Genomic DNA, 19,410 nt, shown 5'->3' on the forward strand with positions numbered 1-19,410 from the left:
GACATGCGTAGCCTGACCGTTATTACTTAATGCTTTCAATTGATCACATACTGAAAGCTTTACCACATGCATGTCATATTATATGTTACATTAGTTAAAGGACCACTCTAGTGCCAGGAAAACACTTGTTCTCCTGGCACTAGAGTGCCCTGAGGGTGCCCCCACCCTCAGGGTCTCCTTCCCGCCCGGCTCTGGAAAGGGGAAAAGGGGTAAAACTTACCTTTTTCCAGCGCTGGGCGGGGAGCTCTCCTCCTCCTCTCCGCCCCATCGGCTGAATGCGCATGCCCGGCAAGAGCTGCGTGTGCATTCAGCCGGTCGCATAGGAAAGCATTTACAATGCTTTCCTATGGACGCTTGCGTGCTCTCACTGTGATTTTCACAGTGAGAATCACGCAAGCGCCTCTAGCGGCTGTCAGTGAGAAACCCACTAGAGGATTTGGGGGAAGGCTTAACCCATTAATAAACATAGCAGTTTCTCTGAAACTGCTATGTTTATAAAAAAATGGGTTAACCCTAGCTGGACCTGGCACCCAGACCACTTCATTAAGCTGAAGTGGTCTGGGTGCCTAGAGTGGTCCTTTAATATTACTGCCCCTAGCGGTCAGAGATTACTACCACTAATTACTGCATGCATAGTAAATAAGCTAGTACTGCACTTATCGACCATTTCATACTCCGCACCCGCATACAAAGTGCACAACTATTAAACATAATTTAGCTTCTTTGTTGTTAGTTTTAAAGCTATAGTTTTTTAGGTTTTATCTGAAGCAAAAACTATTTTTGTACAGTTACCGTATACTTAATTTACTTGCCTGCATGTTCATTTAATTACGTATAAGACTAGAGATTAATACCGCTTATTACTGTGTGCATGGTAAATAAGCGAGTACTGCACTCATTGACCATTACATACTTAGCACCCGCATATAACGTGCACAACTCTTAATCATAATTAAGTTGTTTTTTTTTTGTTTTTTTTCTGTCAGTCTTCTGGATATAGTTTTTTTCGGTTTTATCCAAAGCAAAAACTAATCCCACAAAGTTACTGCATACTTAATTCATTTGCCTGCATGCTTATTTAATTACGTATAAGATTACTTATGAGGAACGCGCCATCACACGCATAGCTGGATATAGGAATGGCCCAGATAACTAACTAGCCTACATAATGCGTTATTATACCTGTTAAATGCCTTTGTTTTATCTTATTGCATGTCTCATCTGACTTATATGCCTCTGCGCAGGCAACCAAATGCCTCTTTTTCGCAATTCAAAAAATGTCTGCCTACGCTTTGTTACGACTTTAATAAACATATTCAAAACAAAGTGTCGATATTTTGTGTGGCCACCATCATTTTCCAGCACTGCCTTAACCCTCATGGGCATGGAGTTGACCAGAGCTTCACAGGTTGCCACTGGAGTCCTTTTCCACTCCTCCATGACGACATCACAGAGCTGGTGGATGTTAGAGACCTTACACTCCCCCACCTTCCATTTGAGGATGCCCCACAGTCCATCACCTTTACTTTCACCTTCTTTAGCAAGGCAGTAGTCGTCTTGGAGGTGTGTTTGGAGTCATCATGTTGGAAAACTGCCCTGCGGCCCAGTCTCTGAAGGGAGTGGATCATGCTCTGCTTCAGTATGTCACAGTACAGGTTGGCATTCACGGTTTCCTCAATGAACTTTAGCTCCCCAGTGCCGTCAGCACTCATCGTCATGCAGGCCCAGACCGTGACACTCCCACCAACATGCTTGACTGTAGGAAAGACACACTTGTCTTTGTACTCCTCACCTGGTTGCCGCCACACACGCTTGACATCATCTGAGCCAAATAAGTTTATCTTGGTCTCATCGGACCACCGGACATGGTTCCAGTAATCCATGTCCTTAGTCTGCTTGCCTTCAGCAAACTGTTTGCGGGCTTTCTTGTGCATCATCTTTAGAAGAGGCTTCATTCTGGGATGACAAGTATGCAGACCAATTTGATGCAGTGTGCGGCGTATGGTCTGAGCACTGACAGGTGAACCCCCCCGACCTCCACCCCTTCAACCTCTGCAGCAATGGCTGTGTGTGGAGTTATTTTTGGGGACCGCAAATTTACACTTGTAAACGTACTACTTTACATTGTAGCAGAGTGTCATTCCTTCAGTGTTGTCACATGAAAAGATATAATAAAATATTTATAAAAAAGTGAGGGGTGTACTCACTTTTGTGAGTTACTGTAAACCTTTCTGACATCAATAACAATAGTTTTTTTGGAGCAGTTTTATACACAGTTTCTGTTTGAGAGCTATAAATAGTCTAGTGACGCTTGTGCTATAATATTCATAAGTGAAATCTAACACATTTTCAGCATTTCCCTTCTGCAGTTCTTGCGAACGCTTATGCACCCAGTGCGAGAGCAGAGACTGCCTAAAGTAGCAGCCTTTCACTTGTAGTACTGAAACGCTGAAAGAATCGCTAGGATTCCCCCATGGGCATGCAGATAAAGTCCCAGCAGGCTTTTCTTATAACTGCAAGTATAAAATACACAGCAGCTCTGGAGAGAACCGGGATCCAAAGGGAGCCTAGAGATGATATGTAAATCAAGCATTGCTTTCAACCATTCTGGGAAATTCAATCTGCATGGACAACCTAACACAGTGCCCATGTTAGCAGATTTTCAAACTTCCTTTGCATCTAGAATATAACGGCACTTTAAGAGAAGACCCCAGGCACCATAACATTTACTGCCAGCTGCAGCTGGCACGGTCCCTAGGTAATCTGTCAAACAGCTTTAGCATCACTAGACATTTACCTGGGTCTCGTCTGGTGCCCACACTGCATTTGATCTTCTCCAAGCTGGAGACGTCAGATGCCAGACTCGTTCAGTTCATTCATTGGCTGAAAGCACTGAGTGACATTAACAGCCAATAAAGGAAATAGTAGCATACAAATCCTGCGATTTGAAAATGTTTGATATAAGCCTTTCACACACCGTTGTGGAGGACGTTTGTCCCAATTGTCTTTACAACGTTGCTTCAGTTCATTGAGGTTTGCTGGTATTTGTTTATGCACAGCTCTCGTAAGGTCCTGTTCACTATATTTCAATCCAGCTGAGGTGTGGACTTTGATCGGGCCATTGCAACACATTGATTCTTCTCTTTTTCCACCACTCTGTTTTAGACGTGCTGGTGTGCTTGGGATCATTCTCCTGTTGTGTGACCCAATTTCAGCCAAACTTAAGCTGTCAGACAGATGGCCTCACATTGGCCTCTACAATACTTTGGTATACAGAGATGTTCATGGTCGACTCAATGCGGAGTAAAGGTGTACTTAGTTTCCACACATGGCTTCTCCATTCTGGCTTTATTTTTGTTAATAAATCATGACACTTTGTAATATGTTGTGTTGTTGTATGTACCTAATTTTAAGACCTGCTAAGGTACAAATGACGTATTTCCTGATTTGTAAAACCGTAAAATTCAAAGAGGACGTACTTTCTTTTTTCCATGACTGCAGTACTTTTAAAGGCTGCCTAAACTTGCCTACATTACATTGAACATTGTGTATCATATAAATTCTCTGCTAAGACGAATGCTGGGAGCTAACAGCTGGCAACACAAGCTTCTAATAATGAATAGTACCATGGCTTTGTAAGGGATTATCAATGTGACTCAATCCTGCTGTAGAAATCAGGTCTATATTTATTTACTTCCAAGAAACACATTTGATGTTGTATTGTTCAAAGGAAAGAAGTATACATAGCTTTGTACTTTTACAAATATAATAATATGGACTACAGCCTAGCCATATTTCTAAAAATATTGCCAACAATCACCGGCAATTAAAGGAGCACTCCAGACAAACCTCTTCAACTACGTGTCCGCAGGGTTTGCAAAAGCTGCACACAGCATGTCTGCAGCTTTTGCAGGCTGTTTTTTTTAAAGTATACGCCGATAGAAAACATGCTGAAAAAATTGTTTCTTTTTGGTATATCTGTCAAATAGTAACAAAAGCAAAAAATAAAAAATAAATCAACGCAGTTTTCCTTTAATCAGAATGCCAGTTTCTGAGATCCAAGCAATACTGAATTTCTTCATTTATCATCTCCCTGCAACATCCAGGTACTGACTGAAATTTGGAAGATACTGCACCTCAGTACGATGGGAAAGCATTGTGATTGGCTGAGATAAACAATTCTGATTATCTCAGCCAAGGAGACGGATAGGGAGCATGGCCAGATGCGAGAAGCCCCGTGCAAAGCTGGAAAAGGTTGAGTAAACCACCTTTCTAACACGAGGTAAGAGGGGCCGACCACCTACACAGTGGTTTGAAAACTATAGTGTCAGGAATATACGTTTGTGTTCCTGACACTATAGCGCCCCTTTAAGTAAATACATAATTAGTAATAAATGCAACTCAAATAAAAAAATAAATATATCCAAGTTTCATATTTCTTTTTAGAATTACATATTACATTTTTGTTAATCAGAAACACACACTGTGGCACCCTCTTTTTCCCCATATATTGGAAAAATGAACAGCTACAGCATTTGCCATATAAACCACACACAAACTGGTAAAATACTGGACATTCCAAAATTAATATTTTCTTGTTTCCCATAGCTGAATGTCAGAGCCTTTCTCTGGATACGGTATCCTAATGACCCTTATATGGGAAGAACCCAGGTCCCCAAGTCGAAAGGCTGCACAGCATAGATCATGCTAAAAACCATGCAAAGAAATGTTGTACATTAGCATTGTCACCTTTTTTTCCCCCAGAGCTGGAGTCAAAGAGAAAATACAAAACACTGTACATTCCCTGTACACATTTGATGATATCTAATAGATATCACTGACAGGCAAATGTATATGAACAATATTGTCGCATGAACGTTGAAGGTAAAATGCATTATAGCATACTAGGTATTTTATATTGCCATTTTACTCACTTTTTCCAAAACACGCACATTAAAAGAGCTACTTTCGTCAGCGCACTAGCTCTAAACCAGACTCCAAAAGGAAACCCAATTTATATTAAATCTAAAACTCAGTCTGGAAGCCATTCACTCTTGTATATTCACAGCGTGAATATTTGTCCCATCTTGACAAGCATGATTAATAAGCCAATTACCAAAGCCTCTATTCTGTGATTTCCTCTTCTGGTAGCCTATAGACTTTACTGCAAACCCATCACCGCTGCCAAGGCTACACAGCTAAACACATCAATACCAGCGGCAGGAATTTCTCGATTTGCTTTCAAAAATGATCTTGAGCCTTTTAGACAATCAATACATACCTGGAGACTAGCTTGTATTCAAAGTTTAGATTAAAGTCACCATAGTGGATTTAACAATTTGCTACAAAATTAGAAACACACGTTTAAAAAAAAGCAGCTTTAGCATATTTTTGACAGCAAACATTTGACATGGTGTAATTACGGTATATGTGAGCTGGAAATCTGGCCCCACTCAAGACCAGAAGCGGAGTAAGCTTAAGATCAAGATTTCCTGCTCCTTCTCGTTACCATTATGTGATGCCATGCATGGTTCCCAACCGGATTTCGGCAGGACAAACCCAATTTTAGGGTTCTGTCCCACCATCCCGAATTTCTTCCCTGGTGTCCCGCTTTTGGGAACACCGGGGAACTGTGCCCAAAAATTATAGTGAAAGAGCATCATTAGGAGTGCTTGCCCTGTACTCTGGGCACTGAAACAGTGCCCTCTGCATGGTGCTTAGTGGGCTGGTCTGCTTGATTGGAATCCATCTGGCTGCTCTGCCAGTAATTCGGACAGACCCAACTCCCTTCCAGGTACGTCTGCCCCCATTGAGCAGAGCCAGTGATACAATCGTGCCACTGGCCTACCCCCAGGCTCTTCCACCAGCATCCTGCTTCTTGGGACATTAATGTCATATTTTAACAGATTTTGTTTTATACAGCAAAGCATGATGGGGAACAAGATTTATGACATGAGTGGGGGGGGAGGGGGGGGGGAAATAACAGGTCACTACTTGCTTTATGCTTCATTTTACCTCCTCAATCTAAAAGGAAAGAGCCATGTAAAATATGCACGTATGGTGCCCAACTCAGATTTGGCAATTCTTTGTATAATGACCTGTTAGTTAAACCATTAATAAGCACAAATTAAGACTATTTGTTTTAGATCAAATCATGCTGATTAACATTTTGCCACAAAAAAAGGTAAAGTATATATTGGCATATTAATAACATGCTATTTTTTTTTATTTTTTTAAATGTTTTAATATATTATAGTGCCTTGTTGTTGTTTTTGGTTTTGGGGGGGAGATAGCAGGGAAATATGCAAATCTGAAATGGGGGCTTGGGTAACAGGGTGAACTGGCATGGGGATGTAGGGTCTTTGGACTATAAAGTTTATTTGGTAATGGCAAGTGGGCACTTTTGTGGAGTTAGAGGTTAATGATCTGAAGTGGGGTGGGTGTGGGGCACGAGGGGGCAACTCTGTTCATTAATTCCACTGCTATTAACACACAAACCTGACCCTCAGCTACAATTCACCCTTCTGTGATTGACATTTTCTGGGGAGCTTTTCCCCGGGCAGGTACAGCTGCCTCATCACACCAACACACTGGATTCATTGCCAGTGTGCTGCCATCAAAACTGAGTGAAGTCTGTCACTCTACTTCTATATTATTTTAGCAAGAGTGTGACATACTTTCTATAAGAATAAAACACAGCAACTACAGTACATGCGCTGTATCTGCTATAATAGAGAACCAAGCATGACTATAAGCTCAAGGGCCATTTAGTAAGCCGTTTGTATAGTATAGTAGTTCTTAGCTCACAATCTGGTCCTTTTTTTTTGATGGTCTTTGTATACTGTACTTTTTTTTCTGCGCTGTGGAATATGTTGGTGCTTTATAATGAAAGCAATAAAAATAATACTAAACGAAAGGGAGCATGAAAATGCTTTTTCTGGTAATACATTTTTAATTATTAATAGAATAACCATTATCATGGATTTTTATAGATATTTCTGAATTACCAACTAATACATCATACACCAGCTCCTTACATGTGACGAAGCATTAGCAGGTAATCCACTTGTTTTTGTCCGGTGTGTGTTGAGCTACACAAATACTTGACCCTGCACAATACAGTCTACACACAGCCTGCACTCAATCACAACAGCATCCTTGAGGTCCAGCTTGCTAAAGAACAGGTTTTCTCTCCCTTACCATATTCCTAACATTTGGGATAATTTGGCAAACAGACTAAGTAGAGCTGTACAGCTCTTATCTCTCTATACAACCTGAGAAATATGTCAAAATACCCACGGGTGTTCTCAAATCAGAATTTAAAACCAAAAAAAAACCCCTATCGTTCCACCTGATCCCCAGTTATACAATCAGAACATTTCTGCACTGGTTTCATTAAATTAATATTCCATTGAAGCATACGGAAATAAAGAAGAAATTAGAAAATTAGTGTTGTGGGTGCAGTGTTTTTCCAGGTTTCACTTCCCCTGTATTTCAGTGGAGTACTGTGTGCACATTTCCTATTTCATTTCACTTATACAAAGAAATATTGCATCTTGTTTCATATTCAGCAGCTAAACGTATTGATGGCTCACTTTGTAATGTATGTAAATTGCATTATTATTGTGACCTTTTTATTTTAATTTCTCATACGTCTAGTCTGTTCCATATTTTAACTTGACTAACTGCTGTGTAATACCAGAGATCCTTTAAAGATTTGTTACCTCTTGTTTTAGTCTGAATACAGCCTAAGTAAAATCACAACAAAGCACAAACGGTGTGAATGCCCATGGGAGTTATTAAATAATTGATTCTTAAATTCCCAATGAACCGTAATAGGGAACCAGGTGTATATTCCCAGCGGAGTGTCTAAGTATCCTGTTGCATGGATTCCTCTCAATATACTAACGAGATCTTAAGAACGCACTTGGCGGGTATGGCAACTGCCAAAGAAAGTAGATTGTATTCACTACAGGTCTGAGACTGGAAGAATCTTAAAACCAACACGTAGATACAAAGAGGAGGTTTGCATTAGTATTGTGGTTTCCTGTGTATGCATATAAAACAACGATATACTGTACTATTCTTGGATCTCAAAATAATCCAAGCAGTTTATCTGAGGAGCAAGTGGATTTTAGAATAACCTGGAACAAGCATAGTCATATATTAGTATTATTAAACGTAACAAAAACATTTTTTATCTATAAGGGTTTTGAAGCAATATGTATCTTTTCTTAGAATAAAAAACTAAAATGCAAATTTGAAATAATGTGGTAAGCTGCAGACAAATCGTTACAATAGACCCAACAAGCAGTGTGTATCTGACAAATATTATGTTGCTAACAATATCATGGCATGCTTGCGTGGTATCACGGGCACAAAAGTACCACATTTGGCTGAAAGGTCTCAGAACAAATGGTTTTGCAGAGCATGCAGCAGCTAAGAAAACCAACCAGGAGAAGTAATTGTACAATATGACAAAAAAACATTTCACAAAAGTAAGAATTCAGGATTTCAAATTTATTTTCAAGTCAACTAGGCTTTCAGCTCAGCTATTTTAGCCCTGTTTTGTCAATTTGACAAATAATTAAAACAAAAGACTGTAAGGAAGATACCCTAGAACCATCACCTGATATCAAACTGATATCAGGTTTACAGTGTCCATTTAAATAAAAAAATAAAAAGGCTAAAACACAATATTAAATGGAATACAAAAATTAAAAATAAAAGTTCATGACATATATATATATATATATGAATATATATATATATCTTAAATAGTGATATTAGTGTTACATAAAAAATAATAAAAAAAAAAGCAGAAAACAAAAAACAAAAACAAATGTTCTTATTAACAAAACAGGATGAGTTTCATACAGGGTTAAGACAACTTGGTATGTTTGGTATATTTCCATACTTATGTTAGTATTGTTAAAAACATGCATGCCCAAACAGACACAGAAGCAATTGGCGCAACCTGTATAATCGGTATGACCATGGTGCATAATGTGTGACCTCTCTTTCTTGACCTAATAATAAATGCAACTATGTCTAGGTCCAGGATTAGAGACCTGGGAAAGGACAGTCCCCATGACATGAAAAATTCACTAGATGGTACTATCCATCGCTCCACCCCCAGTGGTCCAAGCCAGGCCACAATGATGTATGCGGTATATACATCGCTCCTGCTATTTGCCTATCGTGTGCCCGTCATATAATTACTGGGCAACTGTATATACGTTTTTTGTTGTTTCACCCTGAAGTTATTCCATCTAGTTTTTTTTTCTTTGTCTTCTTCTGAGGGAGTTGCAGTGTTTACATCCAGGATGGCCTATATCGCAGACCCGGTTCCATTACGAGCCCTGTCCACGGTTTTACGATGGCTCCCATTAACTTCTCGGGCTGAGGCAGGCATCACCAAAATATCCCAACTACTCACGGGCAATGATATCACTCCTTTTGCGGAGCTCCAACAGAGGTACAGACTAGCCCCTAGATATGTATTTTTTTACCTCCAAATTAAGAGTGTACTACTAGAGCATGTAGATAGAACTACTGAGAGCATAGACGGGGAACCAAGTGAGAAATGCGATCTCCTCCAGACGTGTTGGAAAACTCCCCTCAGACCCAAGTTACTATCAATGTGTTACAAGGCGATATCAAACCACCCAGACTCCCCGTGACTATCGTTTATGTCCCAGTAGGAGAGGGAAATTTGAAAGGCTCTGAATCCCCACAAATGTCTAGCGTTGGTCAATGCGTTGGTTGGACATACTACATGCTACATAGAGGCCCATAGAAAACGAATGTACCGATGGTATCTGACGCTGGACAGGCTTAACAAAATCTACCCAAACACGCCTGATCAGTGCTGGAGATGTCGTGCGCAGAGAGGCACGATACTCCACATATGATCTCTCAAATTTGGGAAAAATGGTGCCGACAATTCCAATTCCAGCCTCCATAGTTCAAGAAAACCAGACTGAGATCCTAGATCATACACGGGATAGCCTGCAGTTTTTCCCTCAGTAAGTTTTGACTTTTTCTACCTGTTCCTTACTTTTTCTTGTTCAAGGTTAACCAAGTTATAGTTCTCGGAACTCACACAATACCTCACACGGTACCACCTGCAATGGGACATTCAGACAGAATTAACAGTGTACACAGGGATATCCACTTCAGTAGACAGATAGAGCGAGATACGCTACCACCAGAGAAAGATGTACTCTGAACCATTCCGAGCTCTCAGTAATCTCGGTACAGTCAAAAGGCGAGATAATGGGGGGCGGGGCCTGACAGCCAAGATGGCCGGACGTGCATTCTGAATCCTCCAACACCAGCAGACACGAATCCACTAATCCTGCCCAAACCACAGGGGCTAGCAACTTATGGTGCTTGGAGCAAGATGCAGTACCTCGCAGGAATCAAAGCGATACCAGTCCGGCACCGATCCAACCTGGTAAAGCCTGAACCGGCCATGTGGCCTAAAACGGAGCGGAGCCTGCAGCATGGGGGAGGCGGCCGATCACCCGGCAAGGGACCCGCTCCCACACGAGACACACGCACAGCCCTGCTACCCCCCCCATGGACCGGCGGGGGTTATCCCGGTCCTCGCTGGGGACGGTCACCACCCCCAACCAAGCGACAAAGTCAGCAGAAAGGCAACCATGCATGGGCTCACCCAAGATGGCGACTCAGAAGCGGCCCGCGAAGGGGAGAACCCGCATCAAACCGCCTATACACACTCTAGAGTTCTTTGACCGGCTTGGCGCAAGCCTCTGGTCGGCACTCCACACTAAAGGCCAGACCTTCAAGATGGTACTGAAACAAGCAGCGGCGTGAATACGCCCTACGACCCGACGCCACTTAAACAGACACCCGCCAGCGGCTCCCAGGACAGCCACCCGACAGTGGCTACGCCAAGCACCCAAACGGCAGAAAACATCAATACAGCTCCCGGGCGCCAGCTCCCGCTTGCAAGTACACCAGAAGGGGATCACCCTTCAAGCCAGAACCACTTTTCGCCCAGGGACATCTGCAACCTGCAAAGCGGCGCCATACCGCATGAGCAAACACCCGGACCCCTGCACCAGAGAGAACAAGGCTGCTAAGCCGGCCTCCCGCACAAGCTGCTCACAAGCTCCAAGAGCCGACGTCCAACCAGACCCGCATATTCCCTCTCACAGCACGGCTGCACACCGGAGACCAGCAACCATGATCGACGACGCCAAGACCCCAGGGGACTTTTCGGTATGTGCCCAGCCAGAGCTGAACACTGGTGTAGGCTGACACTCACTAACTCTCACTGCCGCACGGCGACCTGGACTGCTGTCATGCTACCACATCTATGCAGCCATTGAGGACTATGTCCCGCCAATTTTTAATTTTTAATTTTAATTTTTCATGCCTTACATCCCTGCGACAGGCGAATGATAGAAAGGTTATGATTTGTTTTTACAACGTACTGTTTAATTAGCCTACCCACACATAACGGCTTAGCTTTATCAACACTCCGGCTAGAGACCTCTGTAGTGGATCCGTTCAGATATACGTTGATTTTTCATGGGCTAGGTGATAGGTGTCCGGCTCCTCTCTGAGGGTTGCCTCTGGGCCTCGCACATATCGCTACTATACACTTAGCGCTTAGCACTAACCTGTGTAATTACCTAGCGTTACCTAAGTAAGCCTGTCTATCTCATGATATTACCAGATCGACGAATAGATCTAGCCTGTTTGCAGCTTAATAAAACACTTTAAGCCAAAGTTATACTGCATGGTATGGCTTAGCCTGTTAATATTAAATATTACAGAATTGAAATGTACACTTATAATTATTCAGGTATTGTTTAGCCTGCCTAGCTTGTTTAGCCTATGTAACACTATTCTGTCTTCCCTAAGGCGCATTATGTGTTTGAAGTTTCAACCGTGCATAGTGGACCGTATGCCACAAACGTAGGCAATATGTTTTTTATTTGGGTTTTACTTTCTTTCTGTGTACCGTACCTACTCCACTTGAATATCCTGGCCTAATCTACTTAACCATCATCACACTCAGACCGCTGCTGTGCTTAAATATGTTTACAGATTAGATTCCTCAAAAATTGAGCACGCCTGATTATTAGCTACTGGTACAACTATGAAAACCTGCATGTTTATAGCATATCTACTAACATAATTGAGGCAGGAAAGATTAGGAACTAACTAAACATACTGTGATAACTAGCCCGCTCTCTAAACATTATACTGCCGGACTGTCTGACCTGACGTATTTACTTACCTGCCTTTAACACAACGTCTAAGCTAGTGTTTAACATTGAATTTATAAAGCCTGTAACTCTTAGCATATGTGATTGTTTCTGCCACTGTTGTGAGTTCAACTTTTGAAATAAGCCTGTAATCAAAAAATAAATAAAAATGCGCTAATGCCCATGCCACTGTTTTGAATGTTTGGTATACACGAGTACGCTGTTGTGGCGTCTGTATTGTTATTGTACTCACCTGCGCAACCAAAATAAAGAATTAAAAAAAAAAAAAGGCGAGATAATACCACAACAAATAGGCGTGAGGTATCTAGAGTAATGATCTGGCTACTAACAGATGAGTCAAAGGCAAGTACGCGGGGGGCAACATTGACACTACCTCTGACGCCGGACACACGTAAGGGTTGACAGGCAGTGAAGCATACGTTAAGCGTACCTACCCTGGGTGAGCAGCAAACACCTTCTGCCCAAAAGGGCAACATACACAAAAACGATGTAATAGAATAGACGTAATGAATGCTGCCTTGATGTACCAGATCCCCTGTGATGTAACCTTGAACACCTTACCCTCTTTTTATTTTCTGTACCCCTCCATTCCTTTTGTTATTGAAAACCAATAAACTCAATTGGAAAACAACACTAACTTAAAGTGAAACTATTACAACCAGATCATTAAAAGGTTACTCCAAACTTCAGTGATTTAAAGTGGTCATGGTGCTTGGAGTCTGTATGTGCAGCGTTTAGCTATGAAAAGGTTTAATTCCGGCAAGCACACACTTTTGCTTTCCTTAAAAAAGAAGACACAGGTTTTTTTCAACACGTGTTTACATTCAGACATAAGCTTTGAGTCATTTTTACTATGTGCATATTCAGCAGAGTCACTTTCTCCACTGTACACAAACCTGTAATATATACCTAAATCACGTGTTCGTTAAATGGACAGATGCCAAGTAACACCATACTAACAACTACTGCTGGAGCTTCTCCCTAGCGAGTTCTACCGAAATGCAAGGGACTAGTGTAGTGCTACAAAATGAAAACTTTTTCTAAATAAGTAGTCTGTTTACCAAACAGTGATTTCTGGTAAAAAAAGAAAACAGGCTACATAAAATAATGGATTAAAAAAAAAAAAAAAAATATATATATATATATATATATATATATATATAAAAGTTCATTTTATTTTAACTTGTAGAGATCCTACTTCGCTTGCATAGAAGCAGACAAACCTCTCAAGCCTGGTTAACATTTTAGAGAGCAGCTCAGGAAGTCTGTGACCTGATGACCACAGACATACTGTAAAGACATTGGTCCAAGTTCTGAGTTATTTGCATTTATATGGTACACAAACATCTTGGGCAAAATTTACACAGAGAGACTTTGCTGTCTGACGGCTGAGGGAGAGGCGATATTATAGCAAAAACATTTTAAAAAAAAAATGTAAAACAAAACCTACTGCAGTTATACAAAAGCCACTCTCACAGTTGAGTACAAGTACTGTTTTAGGTAACTATTGAACTTGCCAAAGGTTTAAAGCTGTTATGGTGCTTAGAGAGACTTTTTAATAAATTCTCAATCGGTTGTGTGATCTGCCTATTCGTTTAACAATAGTGTTGTTTCAAGTCGCATATTTTGTTATTCTGACACCATCAACCTAATTGACAATGTTTGAAGAACACAGATACACGAATATATATTATTTCTCTCTGTGCTTTTGCCTGCTGTGTCAGTGTCAGTGTCTGACTGAAGCAGCCTGGAACAAGCTATCCCCAGAACTCCAGCAGCGGATAGAAACAGAATTACTGAGAAACTATCAAGTAAAATAAAAGATACAAATAATTAATTGTAAAAATGCGCAGGACTATATTCTCAACTTTAGCAATGGCATCTAGAACCCCTTGATGTGCTTGTGTGTGTAATAAAAAATGTAATACTAACTACAAAGTTAAAATCAATAGAGATATTCAAGAAATGCAAAAAATACAATCTTGTCACATATAGATAATAAGCATATTAAACATTTTATTAATCTTATTGAAGTCTAAAAATATATAGGATAAAAATAACAAACAATGCTTGGTAATATTAATGCTATATATAGTGTGCACACTTCAATATAATATAGCAGAAAGAACGGTGTGTGTGTATATTATATATATATATATACATACATATACACAAAATACAGAATCCAGCGCACTCGCTTATTAACTAAACAGTGATTTCAAATCTTAGAGATTGTAATAGTTTTTTTAATATATATATATATATATACATATATATACACACACACACACACACATTTTTTCTATATTTTGTATGCTCATTTTTATCTACCATATATTTTTATGCTTTTTTATATATAACACACACACACACCTTTATATATAAATACTCTATATATAGCATTAATATTATCAAGCATTGTTTTATGTTATTGTTATCCTATATATTTTTAGACTTCAATATGATTAATAAAATGTTTAATATGCTTATTATCTATATGTGACAAGATTGTATTTTTTGCGCTTCTTGAATATTTCTATTGATTTTTACTTTACAAAGAAAGTGTAGGGATACTTTCTCTTAAAGGAGCAGCATCTCAAATACCTCTCTCACACTAGTACTACTATTCATTCCATCACTGTGAGTATATTTGTTTACGCAGTTTATACGTTTGCCAGAGAAGTTCTCATTCTCTAGGTATCTATTATTTTACTACAAAGTTAACTTGTAGGTCCAGTTGTCTGGTTACAATTACATGTATGTTAGTCCACCCATTGTACAGCGCTACGGAATTTGATGGCGCTATATAAATAATAAAATAATAATGTACTGGGCTGTTGTGGAAGATGGGTTGGATTTGCATGTTATACCTCCATGAACTCAGACTTAAGATAAGGTCAGGACTACTTTATCTTAAACAAACATACTAAAAATGTCTTAGTGCCTTTTAAAGAATGTATCTACCTTAAAGACACTCATGTAGCATATTCACTTATATCTGCATTAATGTGTCCCAATACCAGGGTGGTACATTCCTTTTGAGATATCTCAGCAACTGAATCATGTGTCATCAAGAGTCAGAAATTAGCAAGTTCCTGATGGTGGTAATACGGATTTACATACCCTATTAGACAGAGTGACCACAAAAAACAGAAATTTGCATATACAATCCACATTAAGTTTACCAGGGAGGAGTATGAATTATACAATTGACTAGGCTGTGCCAATTATCCGTTGTTCAAAAAACAACAACAACAAAAAACAGCCTGTTGAATAAACAGGCCTAAGTTATATCAAAGCTCCTGACATCCTCTCAAATATGTATGTATATTATCGGCTCCCACACACTCAGCCTGTCATTACGCTTATCATTCTCAGTATGGAGTGACAAGGCTACATGCTCATCTCCTTAAGTAACACGATATCCGTGTCACTAAAACTTGCGCATGTTTCCAACTGTTTATGCATCTTATATACAAGCACATTACATTTAATATAACAGACAAGATTATTTATGTTCTATTAACGCAGTCCAACAACTGATCATCGTTAGAAGTATGAATCTGACTTCAAGGTATCACTGGAAAATATGTAAAACCTATAATAAACTCAAAGGCACACATTTTGCTCCCAGGTATATAGGTAGTGCCATGTGATATCTTCATTATAAACATAAAGTGATCTGCATTTTAGGGTACCGTAATTAAAAGCAGCTGTAAAATAAGAAAATACTTAATAACATACACGCGCATTTATATTTTGGAAAAGAAGCGTTTATCATGGACTCTGACAGTTCACTATAACAATAAGAAAATGAAGATGCGACATGTCTGAATTGCACTGCAGTTACTATAGCAACTAAAAGGCTTCACTTAACATATAGAACACAGATATAAATTGGAATATAGGACTTTTTGTGATGGCAAAGACAACTGGTTGCGGGACATTAGAAATGTTTCATTGGACAATAATAAGTGTCAACTTTACATATGAAAATGGGTACAATGAATAAAAGCATAAAACTTAATCTACACCTGTGGCACTCAGAGGGTTACTATATTCTAGAACTGATCACCACCTAATAAATTGGACCAAGACAGCAGTAAATGCATCAAATAGTTAACAGCATTGAAACTGGCATGTCAATCATTGCTACCAACTAGCAAATTATATTGCCTAAGCAGATCAAGCAGTTTCTGCAGTAGCAGAAATATGTCTATTAACACAGGTCACCCATGTTTGTAGCTTTTCCACAAAGCCAGATTACCTGTTTGCATGCACACATTATTTATAAAAGCAGATGTTTTGTAAACACACATAGAGAAGGTGGGAAGTCTGGTGAAGGCCTGGTTGCTTGGGCCAGTAATAACCATGCCCCTCCCCTATCCAATCACTAAGGAGCTGTCAATCTCAGGAGAAGGCAGCATGTTACAATCCCAGCTCATTGCCATAGAGTCCCTAGACAGCTGGCAGCAGGCTCCTCACCAACAGTTTATTGCTGGGTAGATCCCCTGCCATACATACATGCATGCATTTAACTAATTTTCCCAACATGGTCACATGTTGTTATGACTGGCCAAGCAGCCCTGACATACATGCATGTATTCAATCTTGCTCCTGGCTGAAACCATATAGTCCTATATATTGATGTGCTCAGGTGCCTATGGCATACATGCATGTATTTAAATTGGACCTTGGTAGAGCCAATGTTCTGGCTAGAACCTGCTATAGCAAGTATTGAGCCCAGATCCTGCAGAACAAGGGAACCAGAACTGTTGGCAGAGCCAGCCCTGTGTCAGTTGACGGCAGAGACAGCACAGTGCCAGCTGATGGCAGAGCCTGGAACTCCCAGCTAATAGTAGGGCCACCTGTGCCAACTGGAGGCTAAGCCAGCCCTATGGCAGCTCATGGCAGAACCAGCTGAAGGCAGAGACAGTCCTGTGCCAACTGATAGCAATGGCAGCCCTGTGCCAGATCATGGCAGAGCCAGCCCCGAGCAGATAACCCTGTGCCAGCTGAAGGCAGTGGCAGCCCTGTGCCAGTTGATGCCTGCCCTGTGCCAGCTAAAGGCAGAGCCTGCCCTGTGCCATATTATGGCAGTACCAGCCCTGTGCCAGTTGGTGCCATCCCTGTGCCAGTTGATGCCAGCAATGTGCCAGCTGAAGGCCGAGGCAATCTTGTGCCAGATTATGGCAGGGTCAGCTGATGCCAGTCCTGTGCCCTATGCCAGTTGATGCCAGCCCTGTGACAGCTCAAGGCATTGCCCGCCCTGTGCCAACTAATGCCAGCCCGGTGCCAGATTATGGCATTGCCAGCCCTGTGCCACTTGATGCCAGCCTTGTGCCAGCTGAAGGCAGACAGCCCTGTGCCAGTAGATGCCAGCCTTGTGCCAGCTGAAGGCAGAGACAGTCCTGTGCCAGCTGATGCCAGCCCTGTGCCAGCTTATGGCAGTGCCAGCTGATGCCAGCCCTGTGCCAGTTAATGCCAGCCCTGTGCCAGCTGATGCCAGCCCTGTGCCAGCTGATGCCAGCCCTGTGCCAGATTATGGCAGTGCCAGCTGATGCCAACCCTGTTCCAGATTATGGCAGTGCCAGCTGATGCCAGCCCTGTGCCAGTTAATGCCAGCTCTGTGCCAGCTGGTGCCAGCCCTGTGCCAGTGGAGGCGGCGGATCGTGTCACTGAAAGCTACTCACTTGTTCCAGGATGTCGCTTCGGGAAGGGTTGGCGGACTGCGCTCTCCTAACGGGACCGAGGATTGGGAATAGAGCCGGTCCCAGGCGGGCGGGTCAGTAAGCGGATCTCCCCCCAGTGTTTCCCGGAGAGGGGGCGGACAGAGAGCGGACAGCTATCACCTGCCCACAATTCACAGCGTTACTATCAAACTGGGAGACTCTGTGACGATGACAGCGAGAGGAACTGGGAGAAGACATGACGGGCCTGGAAAAGTCAGCTACCACCTAGCGGCGAACGTCCAGCATTGCAGGCACACAGTTACCTGGGGTCTATAGCTGGGAGGTTCAGTGACCACATGGAATGGCCTCTAACAGGACTGACTGCACTGCAGGCTCACTGTGTGCCTTCACAGCTTCACCACTGCAAACACTGACAGGGTGACTCACAAAACTGTGCCTTAAACTCATTTTAACATCATTTTTTAAAATTACTAGCAGACCCTGAAAATACAGATAACTTGAAGTATAGTTCCTCTAATTCAGCTCTTTTCACCTAAATTCACATTTAATTCCTGACAATTCACACTCAGCGGGTCACTTCAAGTTAGTTGAGAAGCATTGTTGGTCTTTGGACGCACGCGCGGCAAGCGGAGGCAGGGAAGGACCTGACTGTAGGGATTAATTGTGGGGCAGACAATGCCAAATGTTAAGGGGGGGCGAGGCGAGTTCAATGTTAGAAGGCTGGGGCGGCTGAGCAGACAAAATTGTGGTGGGAGGATAAAACTGAAATATGGGGTTGAAAGAGCAAAGTATTAGACTGTGTATGCGTGAGCCGCGCGCACAAACCACTGTCTGCAAGTAAATAAGTTGATATCAGTCGCCAGCTGACGATGGACATATTTTTTGCACAGAACTCACATTAGGCAGGAACTCACAGAGCAGTGTGCCATCAATGCAATTACACCCTGATCCAAAAACAGATAATTCTTTGTACAGACAGTGTTTCAAGCAGAAATGGTGTCTTCAAACCCTTCATAGACCTCACTAGAACAGCACTGACGTGGGCTCCTGGCAGCTGAAGCAACAGAAGCTGGTGAGGGACAGGCTCAGGTAAGTATAACTCACCCCTGCAGCAACCAGACCCCCCAGCGGCAAAGTAACTGTTGGGGGTCTTTGAAAATTTTACAAAGACCCAGGGCCCAGACCATGACAGAGCGACTTTTAACTCAGATTGAAAGCAAGTAGTTCAAGTTACTTGTGAATTTGAATAGTATAACTCATGCTACTTATGTATAGTGTACTGCTCAAAGTTTTCATATAATAATGAATAATAATTTGTAGTTAGATTAACTCAAAAGTGTGAAAGAATTTACTTTGATTCCAAGGTTCAAGCTTACAGGTGTCATATTAGATATCCTATATTAAAATTGGCTAACTTGGACTCAGTAAATGCTTAATGCTTAAAACGACAC

General features: G+C 41.4%; 1 protein-coding gene across 2 annotated transcripts in view; it reads right to left on the reverse strand.

Moving 5' to 3' along the window:
- The window catches only part of SGMS1 (sphingomyelin synthase 1), a 308,095-nt gene extending 289,901 nt beyond the window's left edge, over positions 1-18,194 (reverse strand). For both annotated transcript variants that reach the window (XM_063434129.1, XM_063434127.1), the window contains exon 1: positions 17,960-18,194. The gene's annotated coding sequence lies outside the window, so the exon portion shown is untranslated. The remainder of the gene's footprint in view (positions 1-17,959) is intronic.
- Between the last annotated feature and the right edge of the window lie 1,216 nt (positions 18,195-19,410).

The sequence above is a fragment of the Pelobates fuscus genome, chromosome 10, assembly GCF_036172605.1.
Source record: "Pelobates fuscus isolate aPelFus1 chromosome 10, aPelFus1.pri, whole genome shotgun sequence".
Classification (NCBI taxonomy): Eukaryota; Metazoa; Chordata; class Amphibia; order Anura; family Pelobatidae; genus Pelobates; species Pelobates fuscus.